The 12696-nt window shown below is 32.9% G+C and overlaps 1 protein-coding gene across 1 annotated transcript in view; it reads left to right on the forward strand.

The window, feature by feature from the left end:
- The first annotated feature begins 223 nt into the window (after positions 1 to 223).
- Positions 224 to 12696, forward strand: part of CNTN6 (contactin 6) — a 284142-nt gene continuing 271669 nt past the window's right edge. The window contains 1 exon segment of the mRNA XM_023249978.2: positions 224 to 388. The gene's annotated coding sequence lies outside the window, so the exon portion shown is untranslated.

The raw sequence follows: 12696 nt of genomic DNA on the forward strand, positions 1-12696 counted from the left end.
TTCTGGGGAGCTTAGGATCAAACCAGGGACAGAGAGACTACAGGTACATTTTTCAGTGTTTCACTAGTCTTTGCTGCAGTAAAACTAATGGGCAAGACGGGATGACAGTGCTAATTCTGGTACTTTCAGATGGCTTCACGCCCTTTCTGTAACGGCAAATGAGAAAATGTGATTGCTAATTTTTTTTCATCGTAGGGTAGAGGGGTGGGGTTTACATTGGCCAACAGATGATTTAAAGGAATGGTTGTAAAAAGTTTCCTGGGGGAGGGATTTCGCTCCCTGGAGGGGAGTAAAGCAAGGCTGGAGGTCACATGACCCCACCAAATTTTTTCTGGCGTTTTGCTTCGCACCCAGCTTCCTGATAATCGCTTCTTTTCATTTACAATAGGTAAGCTTGTCAGTATTAAGGTACCTGTAATAGTTTATGAAAAGTTTCAGAAGTTGATGACTTGGGAACAAAACTTATAAGAGCTCTGAGATTAGCCACGTATAGCCCATTATGTTAACGGAATACTATCAACTTTGGGGGTTTGGGGAGAAATTGGAATTCATAGTACTTGCTTCTCCAATTGAAAACTACTTATGTTTAAATAATCAGCATCCTGACTATGTCCTCTGAGAAATATTCACAGAATGAGTAAACAGAAGTTATATGGAGAGAAAAAATAGGGAGAACAGTAGAATTACATAGAATCAATTTGGAAAATGAGGTATTCATAAGCTGATCTACAGTGGCAATGTTTTTAAAAATCTTTCTAAGAGAAAGAGCCATATGTTGAATATTGAATTTCTAGTTTTGAACAATCTTCATGTATCTGATGGGTTTATCTTTCATTATTGTTGTTAAAGCTTTTATCAATATATGTGCCTTGTATTTTATAAGATAAGAATATATTTAAGCACACTCTCCCATACCTCACCCCCCCACACACATGTGTAAACCTACACAAAATACACACACACAAAATACTGTCATGATTTGTATCACAAACAGAAACACAGTCTTTTCATCTTTGATACTTCCATGATTTTTTAAAGCAATATCATGGCTATGCAATCCAAAGATGTCAAGTATATAAATCTACACTTTTTATAAGGCTTTGTATGAGGTTGTATAAATGCATAACTTATCACATCTTAGCTAAAAAACTACTCATTTATAAACTGCCATTGCATTACTTCCTTTGAACATTTCTAGTTAAGTGCCAGAATAGTTTGTTTAGTATTCTCCATGTAACTTTCCCTAATGAAAACAAATTCACATTGTCATTTGGAGAATTAGTACATATTTGGTTTAAGTTTAGAAAAAAAAGAATCAATTATCTTGGGAAAAGAATATGAAGTGTATTAAGTTGTTTGTATGCTTTTGTGTTTTTGATAACTGAAAATAGTAATATAAAAGTAAATTTGTACCTTTTTAATTATTTTATTGGAAGGAAGAAGGTTATGAAATATTTTTTTTACTTATGTATATATTTTAACACCATATTAATTAGAATTCAGCAGCAGAAGCTATACTCCTTAAAAATAACTCAAGCTAAACAAGCTAAACACAAGTGTTCAAAAACAAAATCCTGTCACCTGTAAATAACAGTCAAGATATTTGGAGACATCCTGTGCCTAAATTCTAATAACAAAATGAGAGAGAGAGAGAGAAACAGAGACAGAGAGAGACGCACAGAGAGAGAAACTTTAGAAGAATACTTTTTTATTTGTTTTGGGAAAATAAACATTTTGATAATGTGATCAGTGATAGATAGATAGATAGATAGATAGATAGATAGATAGATAATAGATGTTCTTTTAAAAGAATATGATCTTACCCTACCCTTTAAAAAAAGTATTGAGTTTATTTTAGATTTGGATTAAATAGGAAAAAAATGAGCCGATATGAAACTGAAGAAATTGCTAAATTTTGGGTATTTGTTTTTTCCCAAAGGAGATATTAGGTCCATAATAAAAGCACTCGAGGTAAGAACAAAAATTATGAAAGTATTAATAGTTTGAAGTCACTATTCATAGGATGCATTTTTAAATATTAAACAATCTCTTGTAAAGTCTTCGATATGATATTTAAAGAAATTAGCGCATGTATTTTATGGTTTTTCCCTTACATATACCACCTGAACTTCAATTGTATTATCAGTTTTATGTTATTGAGATTTATGGTATTTTAATTCTGTTTTAATTCACACAGTATTGGTTAGACTTACTTGGAATTTGAAAAACCTCAGTCCTTACCAATTACTGCATAATTCATCATTCCTCTATTCTTAATTTTGAATTATTTCTTGGGTTATTGGATTTCAGTGTTAAGTAGTACCCCGCCACCAAAGAAATAGTCATAGATGGTATATTGTCTGTGTGCCTACATAGAACATTTTCTTCTTTTGCCTTATACATGGAAGACACATTAATCTTTCTTGAATCAGACATATTTTCTCCTTTAGAAACTTGTAATTATTGGAAACAATGCTGGAGATTCTTGCCATACTGAATGTTGCTGTCCACTGGTTATTAGATGTGTATGAGATTTCCATCTTGAATATAAGTTGCTTCTTTCTAATGAGTGTCTACATGATGCTGTGTGTGTGTGTGTGTGTGTGTGTGTGTGTGTGTGTGTGTGTGTTTTGCCAGAGTATGTCCTAGAGTTAGTCAGTCTTTATCAATTTGCTTGAACATGGTGTCCCCCATTGATTTTCATTTTTATATTTCAATTTTGTTGTTGTTACATTCTGTTTTTACTGTTAAATCGTTTGTTCCTTTTCTTCAGGGTCACCAGTTAAGAGCATGTTGGATCTCATTTTTCTGTCTTCCACATCTATCATATTATCCCATTTTATTTTTAATGTTCTACTTTTTTAGTTCACTTTGATTTTTATTTTTAAAAATATATACAGAAAGATTATATTTTAGAGATATTTAATTCCTATAAGAGTAATTGCCTAAGCACTTTGCTCAAACTGTGGCTGATTCTTCTTGAGATTTATACTTTTCAATTTTTTTTCTTTTTTTTTTCTTAGATTTTTTCCCCTTTATCTTCTTTTTACTTAAAAATGTATGCATAAGGGATGAATAGAGAAAGCACAGAGGATTTTAAGGCATTGAAACAATTTTGTGTGATACTATCATGGTAGATGCATGTCACTGTGTATTTGTCTAAACCCATAGAATATCCCATACCAAGAGTGAACCCTGGTGTGAACTATGGATTTTGGGTGATAGTGATGTATCATTGTAGGTTCAGTGATTGTAACACATTGTAGAACCACGTACCATTGTGGTGGGAGATGTGATAATGAGGGAATCTGTCCATGTGTGCGGGCAAGGGAGTATAACCTGGCATGTTTGGGGATAATCTGTATCCTCCTAAAAGTAAATAAGGGAGAAAATACTTGCCAGCTTTCCTGTATGACTCCATCCACCTACTTCATGGAGGTCCGTGTTTTTGTTTGCTTGTTTTTTTGTTTGTTTGTTTTTAGTATTTGGCAGCAGTGGAATTGTGCTTCAGAATCTATGTTTTGGGGTTGTACTCACTTACATTTTTATTAAACAAAGAAGGTTTTTTACTTTGATTTTGCATCCCATCAACATCACTATGTTTTTCTTTCTGTTTGTTGTTTCTGTAGAACAATAGAGGAATATAAATCTCTTAAATGAACTTTAAATAAAAATCTTTCAGCTTAGAAGAATTCTTTCAAATGGAAATTTCATTAGAAAATTAAATTATTCCCATTATTCATATTGACAAGAACTATTCTAGTCAAAATCATGTTCGCTACACTATATATTCTAGCATGAAATACTTGTTATGATGAAGGCATAATAGGGTATACTAGAGAAGGACAAAAAGCAGTCGTTGGGCTCTCTTTTATTATTCTTTTATTCTTTTTTTTTTTTTAACGTTTACTTATTTTTGAGACAGAGAGAGACAGAGCATGAATACAGGAGGGTCAGAGAGAGAGGGAGACACAGAATCTGAAACAGGCTCCAGGCTCTGAGCTGTCAGCACAGAGCCCGACACGGGGCTCGAACTCACAGACCGCGAGATCATGACCTGAGCCGAAGTCAGACGCTCAACCGACTGAGCCACTCAGGCGCCCCTTTTATTCTTTATTATTATGATTATATTTTCCTTTTTTATTCTCTTATTCTTTAATTTTCCTGTCAGTCTTTAGTGATGAAGTCTATGGCCTAGTTAACTATCTTCAAAGAATCCTAAGGTAATTTAGAGTGAATTAGGGTCCTAGTAGCATGAATCAAAATTAGGAGTCTCAAATATTTTATGACATAAATTTGGTGGGCATAAAATTTATACATAACAAGCTTCCAATTAAATGAATATATGAATAAAATCGCTTAGATATTGAGATTTTTTTAAAGAAGCAATAAGAGAATGACTGACGTGTCCTATGAATTAGAAAACACATGATCTTACTGGTAAAAGATATTCCATCCTCTCTAGTATGTATAAAGTGACACCAGCTTCTGGAGGCAGAAGGATCATACATCAGCTATATACTTGCTCGTCTCTACATTTGGCACAGGATAGGTTTGTGGTCTCAAGAAAGTAACTTAGCCTCTCGACACTCCTGTTTCCTGTCCATAATGGAGATAATAGTAGACCTGACTTCACAATCAAAGCAAGAGGAATAAATAGGTTAATGTGTGAAAAATACCTTGGGAGAAGGCTTTGAAATTAATAAGCACTTTGTATTAGTTGTTTGATCATTTTTATATTAGTGTTACTATTACAACATTTGTCTATGAGCCTTGGGATTGACTGAGAAAATATGATATAAAACAATAAAAAAATGAATATTATAAGCATCATCTCATCAATTATACTGGGTAATTAATAGAGAATTAAATTTGGAGGTGTAAATTATAGTTAGATATGAAAAGGGAGCTCAGGGAATCTTGTGACAAGATTCAGAGATGCTGGCCTTCAAATTCACATAGCCTAAAAATAGAAATGGTATTTCTGCATGCGCCAAGCAATCAGAGGTAATCAATAAAAATGGTTTATTTAATTTTTTCATTATAAAAACAATATACAGAAAAACAGAAGAAAAGAATAAGCCATAATCCCTTTCACCAAAGAAAACCATCAAAAAATATTTGTGATTTCTTTCCTGTTGGTAATGGTTTTGTTTTTTCTGGGTTTTTTTCTTATTAAAATTTTAAAATCCTAAAAAAGTAATCTGTGAAGCTGGAAACAATAATAAAATTTGATCTGATAGGAAAGATAATAAAATTTTAAAAATTGATATCTTCCCACATATTTCTAGTCCCACTTGCCAAAGATATTTTTCTTTTTTTTTCTTTTTTTTTTTAACGTTTATTTATTTTTGAGACAGAGAGAGACAGAGCATGAACAGGGGAGGGGCAGAGAGAGAGGGAGACACAGAATTGGAAGCAGTCTCCAGGCTCTGAGCCATCAGCCCAGAGCCCAACGCGGGGCTCGAACTCAAGGACTGGGAGATCGTGACCTGAGCTGAAGTCAGATGTTTGACTGACTGAGCAACCCAGGTGCCCCGCCAAAGATATTTTTCAACAGTTTATTTTATTGTACTTATTGACTGACTTTTATTGGGTGTATGAAGCATTCTATACTCATTTTTTTGCGATTTTTACTAGCTTAGAAATCAGATACTCTATTACATTTTAGTGAACATACATATTTTAGCAAAAAATGAAACTTTGTTTTTTCTAATAAAGCAAAAGATAATGTAGCTATCCTTTTTACAAACAGGACAATGGCTTGTTTAAATTTCCTCCAAGATATTTCTGCCAATGTCCATGTTGCTACTCTTTTATTTTCACTTTATTTTTAAACTTCTCCTAACACTTTTTGTCAACGTTTATTTAGATTTATGACATGTTTTTCTGAGTTGCTTATTAACCATTTCTTCTTAGTGCATATACATACATCTCCTAGGTTTATTTCGTGTGTACTGAAGACCATTTGAAGGTCATTATAGAAACGGTCTTAAATGCTCCTACAATATATATTTCTAAAAATTACTTACTTTACTCACATTTTAAATAATAATGCAGTTGATTCTAGAATTCCAAGTTAACCTTGTTAACTTTCTTCTCAACATTTTGTGCATATTCTGTTCACTGCTCTTCTGGAATATAATTTAACTCCTGAGAAGACTGCTCATAGTCTAACTATGACATCTTTGAAGATATATTTGTCTTTCTTTCATTCTGGTAGATTTAAAAAATTCCTCTTTGCAATGACATCTTTGGGTTTATTACAATGTGCGTAGGTGTGGATTTGTTTTAAATATATACCATTCTGGCGTCGACAAGCTCCTAAATATGTCTAACTTCAATTTTGAAAAATTCTCAGCTACTATATATTTACTCCTATCTCTTTTCCATCTCTCTTTTCTCCAAGATGCTCATTAAGTATTTGAACCTTCTTCTTTTCTTCTGTCTTTGACTTGTTTTATTTATTTTCATACCTTTCTTTTTTGTGTTTCTCACTGTGCTTTCCTCTCCCTTGTACTTCATAAATTTATTTTTCTTTTCAGCAAATATTTTGGATTTCTGTAATTTCTATTGCTTATTTTAAAAATTCTCTTATTTTAAAGTTTTTTTATTTTAATAATTTTTTATTTTAATAATTCTCTTATTTTAAAGTTGATTTTTTTACAGACAAATTACTTCATTACGTATGTCTGCTGAATTTCCCTCATGGTGGTTTATTCTTTTTGGTGTTTGTCATCTCCTTTTATGACAGATTCATCTTCAGCAGATGTCAATTTCAATGAGAGACCAGCATTATCAGAATTGAAGATGCTTCTCTGTGGCATTGCTTCACTTTTGCCTCTAGAGTTGTTGTCATTTCCCCATTTGGTACTAGTTTCTATGTTCATTTTTAGCCTAAACTTACCTTAACATACATATAGAATAAATTTGGCCCTAGAACTAAGCTTGGCAAAAACTTGATGTTCAGCCTCCCTCTGCAAGACCCTTTCTTTCCAGCAGATAAGCAGAATCCTTGAAAGTTTCCTTTTTAATGGAGGGCCCTCTTTTCCTTGGGTCATTACAGCTAACTCTGAGATTTTTTTCCTCATGTTGGAGCCTCGCCAGTTTAACTTTGATTTTCTTCTTTATTTTGGTTCTCTTACAATTTATCTTTCTCATTTATAGCCTTGATTTTATACACACACACACACACACACACACACACACACACACATACATACAGGATTTGATATATTACATTCTATACAAAAATGATACCTTTCCATATCATATTGCATAGTATCATATACTGCCCTGTTGACTGCAGTTTTCCTCATATGCTTTCCATCTATTAGGAGGTCATCAGGCTTTCTGACTTGCTGGTACTTTATTTTCTTCTGGTAGTATTATGTCTTCATATATTTCTTTTGGTGTGTTTTCTATCAGTTTAGTGGTGCTGCAGGGATCAAGGCATACAGTCATTCCATAACCTTGAACCACAAGTTAATGCTAGGTTTAAAATAAGATTCTTCACAGAAATTAAAGATGGTTTTCTTTAATTTTTCAGTTGTTTGCTAGATCATCACATTAGCTTATAAGATATAGGTAAGGTCAGTTGTATATTTCTTTCCATTAACTCCTCAAATATTAATTTAATGTATCAATATACTTGGTTTAGTCCAAAAGGACAGTTCATTCAATGAGAAAATATGCTAGGAAACACTCCAGAATTTAGTTAGAAGGGCTGGCCAGTAGGTGTTGTTTACATAACCTCTAGGAGTGGTAACTATATTAATTCCTTAGGTTTAATGGTGTACAAATTCTTAAAATGTAGAGGAAATTATTCAAAATGTTTGTCGGCACAGTAATTCCTCATAACAGAGTCAAGCTGATTGCTAAGTGGACCATTCTTTCTTTAGATGACTTCTGTTGATTAAAAGTGAGAATATTGGATGGATTTAAAAAAAAAAACAACTTTTTTTTAGTGTTCTTTTAAAGGTGGAAGGAGAAACTCAAGACATTTTGCAAAGTTCCTAGTAATTTATCACCCTTGTATGTAAGAGGCCAATATGGACATTTTGTTTTCAATGCTTTTATTTGTCCATAATTTCAAAGTTTAATTGATTTGGCTTCTTACATTTGTATGATAAAGGGGCAGTGTCAGGAGACTTTTGTAGTCTTTTGTTTTGTTTTGTTTTTTTGTAGATCTTTTTTGTAGATCTTTGTAAATATCAGGAGTATAATATACTTGCTGGAATAGAGCTCTTGGCAAAAGAACATAATTTTCGTCTCTAGCATGTGTCAAAGTCCTCCAATCAGTAAAAAGCAATAAATGAAAGAGAAGGTCAGAAATCAGACATGATGCAACGTTTTGTTTTTTTTGTTTTTTTTTTTTTTTTTGAGACAGAGAGAGACAGAGCATGAACGGGGGAGGGGCAGAGAGAGAGGGAGACACAGAATCGGAAACAGGCTCCAGGCTCCGAGCCATCAGCCCAGAGCCCGACGCGGGGCTCGAACTCACGGACCTCACGGACCGCGAGATCGTGACCTGGCTGAAGTCGGACGCTTAACCGACTGCGCCACCCAGGCGCCCCCGTAAATTAAAGAAAGTCCTTAAAGTTTTCTAGGGATGAAAAGGTTACAGTTCCTCAAGTGTTCATACAAGGTAGTTTTTTTTTTTTAAGTTAATTTTGTTTTGAAGTATAAGATGAAGATGTTTTCTCTAGGAATTAATTTTAGCCAGCGAATACTTAAACATGCTTAATTGTGAATCTGTACTGCTGACAGATAAACTAATTCAGACATTCCTCTCTCTAAGTTAACACAAAAGTGTGTATTCACAAATTCTCCTAAAATTGACATCGTGGGTATACTACATGTAATTTAAGTTGATATTTTGTGCAAACTGTGCCTCTTTGGTTTGTAGACAGAAGAATGAGGCTTTTATCTGCATCTTTCTGTCAAGATACAGGGAACTTTGGTGGGGAAGGAAAGCTTTTTGTTTGCTGACTTCCCTCTCCTTCCATCTTTGTCATAAGATGTTCAGAGAGATTATGTAATGACAGAAACAACTTTATTATAGAAAGAGGCTGGAATTTAAAAGGCAAAATCACCTTTTTTCCATGTGTAGTTCAACAAAGAAAGCCAAATAGAAGTTTTCATATGTTTACACAACACATACATCCCTTATCTGTGCAATACTTGAGACACTTCCTTTCACTATTAGTGACTTCTTTACTTATGAGGTAAAAGTGATGTTTTTCACAGAGAAGCATGGAACAACAACAACACATCATTTTATGCCACTGAAATATCAAGATTCATAAATCTTTGGATGTTCTAAAATATTTTTTTCCATTCTCACAGTTTTAGCCACTGGATATTATTTATTTCGTGCTTTCATTTGTGCATGAAATCACCCCAGTTTATCCAAAAATTCTAGTTAACTTTGATCAATAATTTAACATATTTAATTACCAGTATTAATATTACAATTAAATAAAACGTACTGTTAATAAACAATAATAAAGGTAATTTTAAAGCTTAATTAAATAACATTTCAGAGCACCAAAATTTGTTAATCTCACCTTTATAGATGATTGAAAATTATGATCTGTAAGTTAATTATTGCTCTTGTCTTATAAACATAGTTTTAAAGGGTTTTTTTCTCAGTGTTTTTTTTTTCTTTTAACACATGGTAGTCATAGAAGTTTGAGTCATATTTTAACTTGTTTTATTCCCATTGGTTGTGCTGTCTCCTAACATCTCAGATCTAGCAGACTTGGATCCTGACTTCTTCTTTGTATATCCAGTACCCAACTCACAGTAGACAGTGATTTTATTATATTAATTAATTTCAGAAATATTGACTGAATAATTATGGTATGATTGATGCTATTCCAGGCATTGGGACATTTAATTCTGAAGAAGTCAGTATAGAGTCCTGCTATTGTGAATTTCAAATTTTAACATGTGCTCTTGAACTCAATTAAACATTCATATCTACAAATTAGATGGCAACGTTGTTAATTTTATAACTTACTGAATAAATGAGCATTAGAAATTAATATATTATCTAATTCCATGATAACTTTTTAGAATAAAATAACATGATACAGCAATAAACACCAAAAGACTACTTAAAAGAGCTAAGTATTTGCTCGGAATAATAATTATCCCTTGATAGTGATAGATAGTGATGTATTCTAGGTTATGCAAAAAAGTCATAATCTGCCTAAAAAAGAATGTATTAGCAAAAAGTAGCATCTCATAGTATATAAACGTTCACATAATTTTCTAATCACATGTCCCAACTCCTTTACCTGAATGTTACTCATTTTCATCAACTAAATGGTACTTACGGACTTACTGAAATGGTGAGATCTGTTCATAATTTGCAAACTACATCAAATTTTAACTAACTTTGGAAAATTACTCTATATAGCAAGTGAGGAAAATAAAAAACAAACAGGATATCATTTATTTACTTATTTTTAATTATTTTTTATCGAAGTAGAATTAACATGCAATGTTATATTGGTTTCAGGTATATAACATACTGATTCAGTAATTACATACATTACTTAGTGTTCATCACAACAAGCATAGACACCATCTGTCGCTCTACAATGTCTTTACAATATTACTGACTATATTCTCTAATCTGTACTTTTCATCTCTATGACTTACTTATTTTATAACTGGAAGTTTGTACTCTTAATCCCCTTTACCTTTTTCACCCAACCCCCTACCCATCTCCCCTCTAGGTATCACCAGATTGTCTCTGTATTTAAGAGTCTGTTTTGTGGTTTGCTTCTTTGTCCATTTGTGTTTTATATTCCATAGAAATTGAAATTGTAGTTGTCTTTCTCTGTCCAACTTATTTCACTTAGCATAATTCCCTGTAGGTCCGTCCGTGTTGTCACAAATGGCAAGATCTCATTCTTTTTGTGTTTGTTTGTTTTTTGTTTTGTTTTGTCTTAGTCTCATTCTTTTTTTATGACTGAGTGATGTTTCACAGTGTGTGTATTGTGTATATGTGTGTGTGTGTGTGTGTGTGTGTGTGTATCAAGTCTTTTCCATTCATATATCAATGGACAGTTGGGTTCCTTCTTTATCTTGGCTATTGTAAATAATGCTGCGATAAAAATAGGGGTTTTCTTATCTTTTCAAATTTATGTTTTTGTTTTCTTTGAATAAATACACAATTGTATCAAATGGATCAAGAATATCATTTATTTTAATCTTTTTTTTCAGATTATAAAAGTTATATACCTTTATTATACAAAATTTGGAGACCGCAGCAAAATATACACATTAATACTGTCATGTCACTCAAGATATAGAATCCTTTCAGTCATTTTTTGTGCATGTGCATGCATGTATAAAATACAACATTGAGATGAATCTATATGTTCTATTTTATACTTGTTCTTGTAAATTAACATGCTGTGAGCATTTTGAGTAATCATCAATATTCTCCTGAATCCGAGGGATATTTCACCAGATGGGTGTCCATAAATTTTCTCAAACAAATAATGTATCATCAAGTATTTAGCTTTTTAGAACTATTTTCTACTTACGAAAAATGTTATGATGACTATATGCCTATACCTGAATATTTTTTCCTGAGTATTTTACATGTCTCTGATTATTTTTTAAAAATAAATCCCTAGTATTAAAACTTCAGTGTTAAATAGTATGTGTTATTTTATTTTATATTTAAATGTTTATTTATTTATTTTTGGTGGGAGGCAGGGCAGAGAGAGAGGGAGAGAAATAATCCCAAGGAGGCTCCAAGCTGTCTGCACAGAGCCTGATGCAGGGTTCAAATTCATAAACCGTAGATCATGACCTGAGCCAAAATCAGAGGTCAGATGCTTAACCAACTGAGCCACTCATGTGCTCCAATAGCATGTATTATTTTAAATATGTTAGCATGCATATTACTAAATTGTCCTTTGGAAAGACAGTTCCATCTGTGCTTCCAGGCACCTGAGTTTCCCTTGCCACACACTTGTAAACAGTACATATTATTAAAAAAAAATTTTAATGTTTATTTATTTTTGAAGGAGAGAGAGGCAGAGCATGAGTGGTGAGGAGCAGAGACGGAGGGAGACACAGAATCTGAAGCAGGCTCCAGGCTCTGAGCTGTCAGCACAGAGCCTGACTTGGAGCTTAAACTCACAAACTGAGATCATGACCTGAGCCAAAGTCAGTTAAGCATCTGACTGAGCCATCCAGGTGCCCCAACATTACATATTATTAATTTTGAGTACTCTCCTATTGGATTGGCAAAATAAACACACAAATAAACTATGTTCTAATATTGCTGTAAATAACCCTTTTTCCATAAATATGGTCTGAATATTTCATGCATGTTTGTATCTATTCCTTTTATTAAGGTCAGCCCATATCCTTTGCCCATTTTTCCATTGAGATTGTACATTTTTTCTCATGCTCAAGAAGTTCATCACACATCAAGGAGATCACCCTTAATTTTCATACATGTCTCAAACTTTTTCCCAAGTTTATAATATGACAGCATTTTAAGCATGAAATCTCGTAAAATGTGTGAAATACTCCCTGAACCTCTGTTTGTATGTACATACATACATTTGGCTTCCAAAAATTCAAAGGACTACATGAAAACTGAATGAGTTAATGTTTCCAAGTATGTTTTTGTAACTATAAAGGGGTGTACAATTACTGTTC

Source organism: Felis catus, chromosome A2 (genome assembly GCF_018350175.1).
Source record: "Felis catus isolate Fca126 chromosome A2, F.catus_Fca126_mat1.0, whole genome shotgun sequence".
NCBI lineage: Eukaryota > Metazoa > Chordata > Mammalia > Carnivora > Felidae > Felis > Felis catus.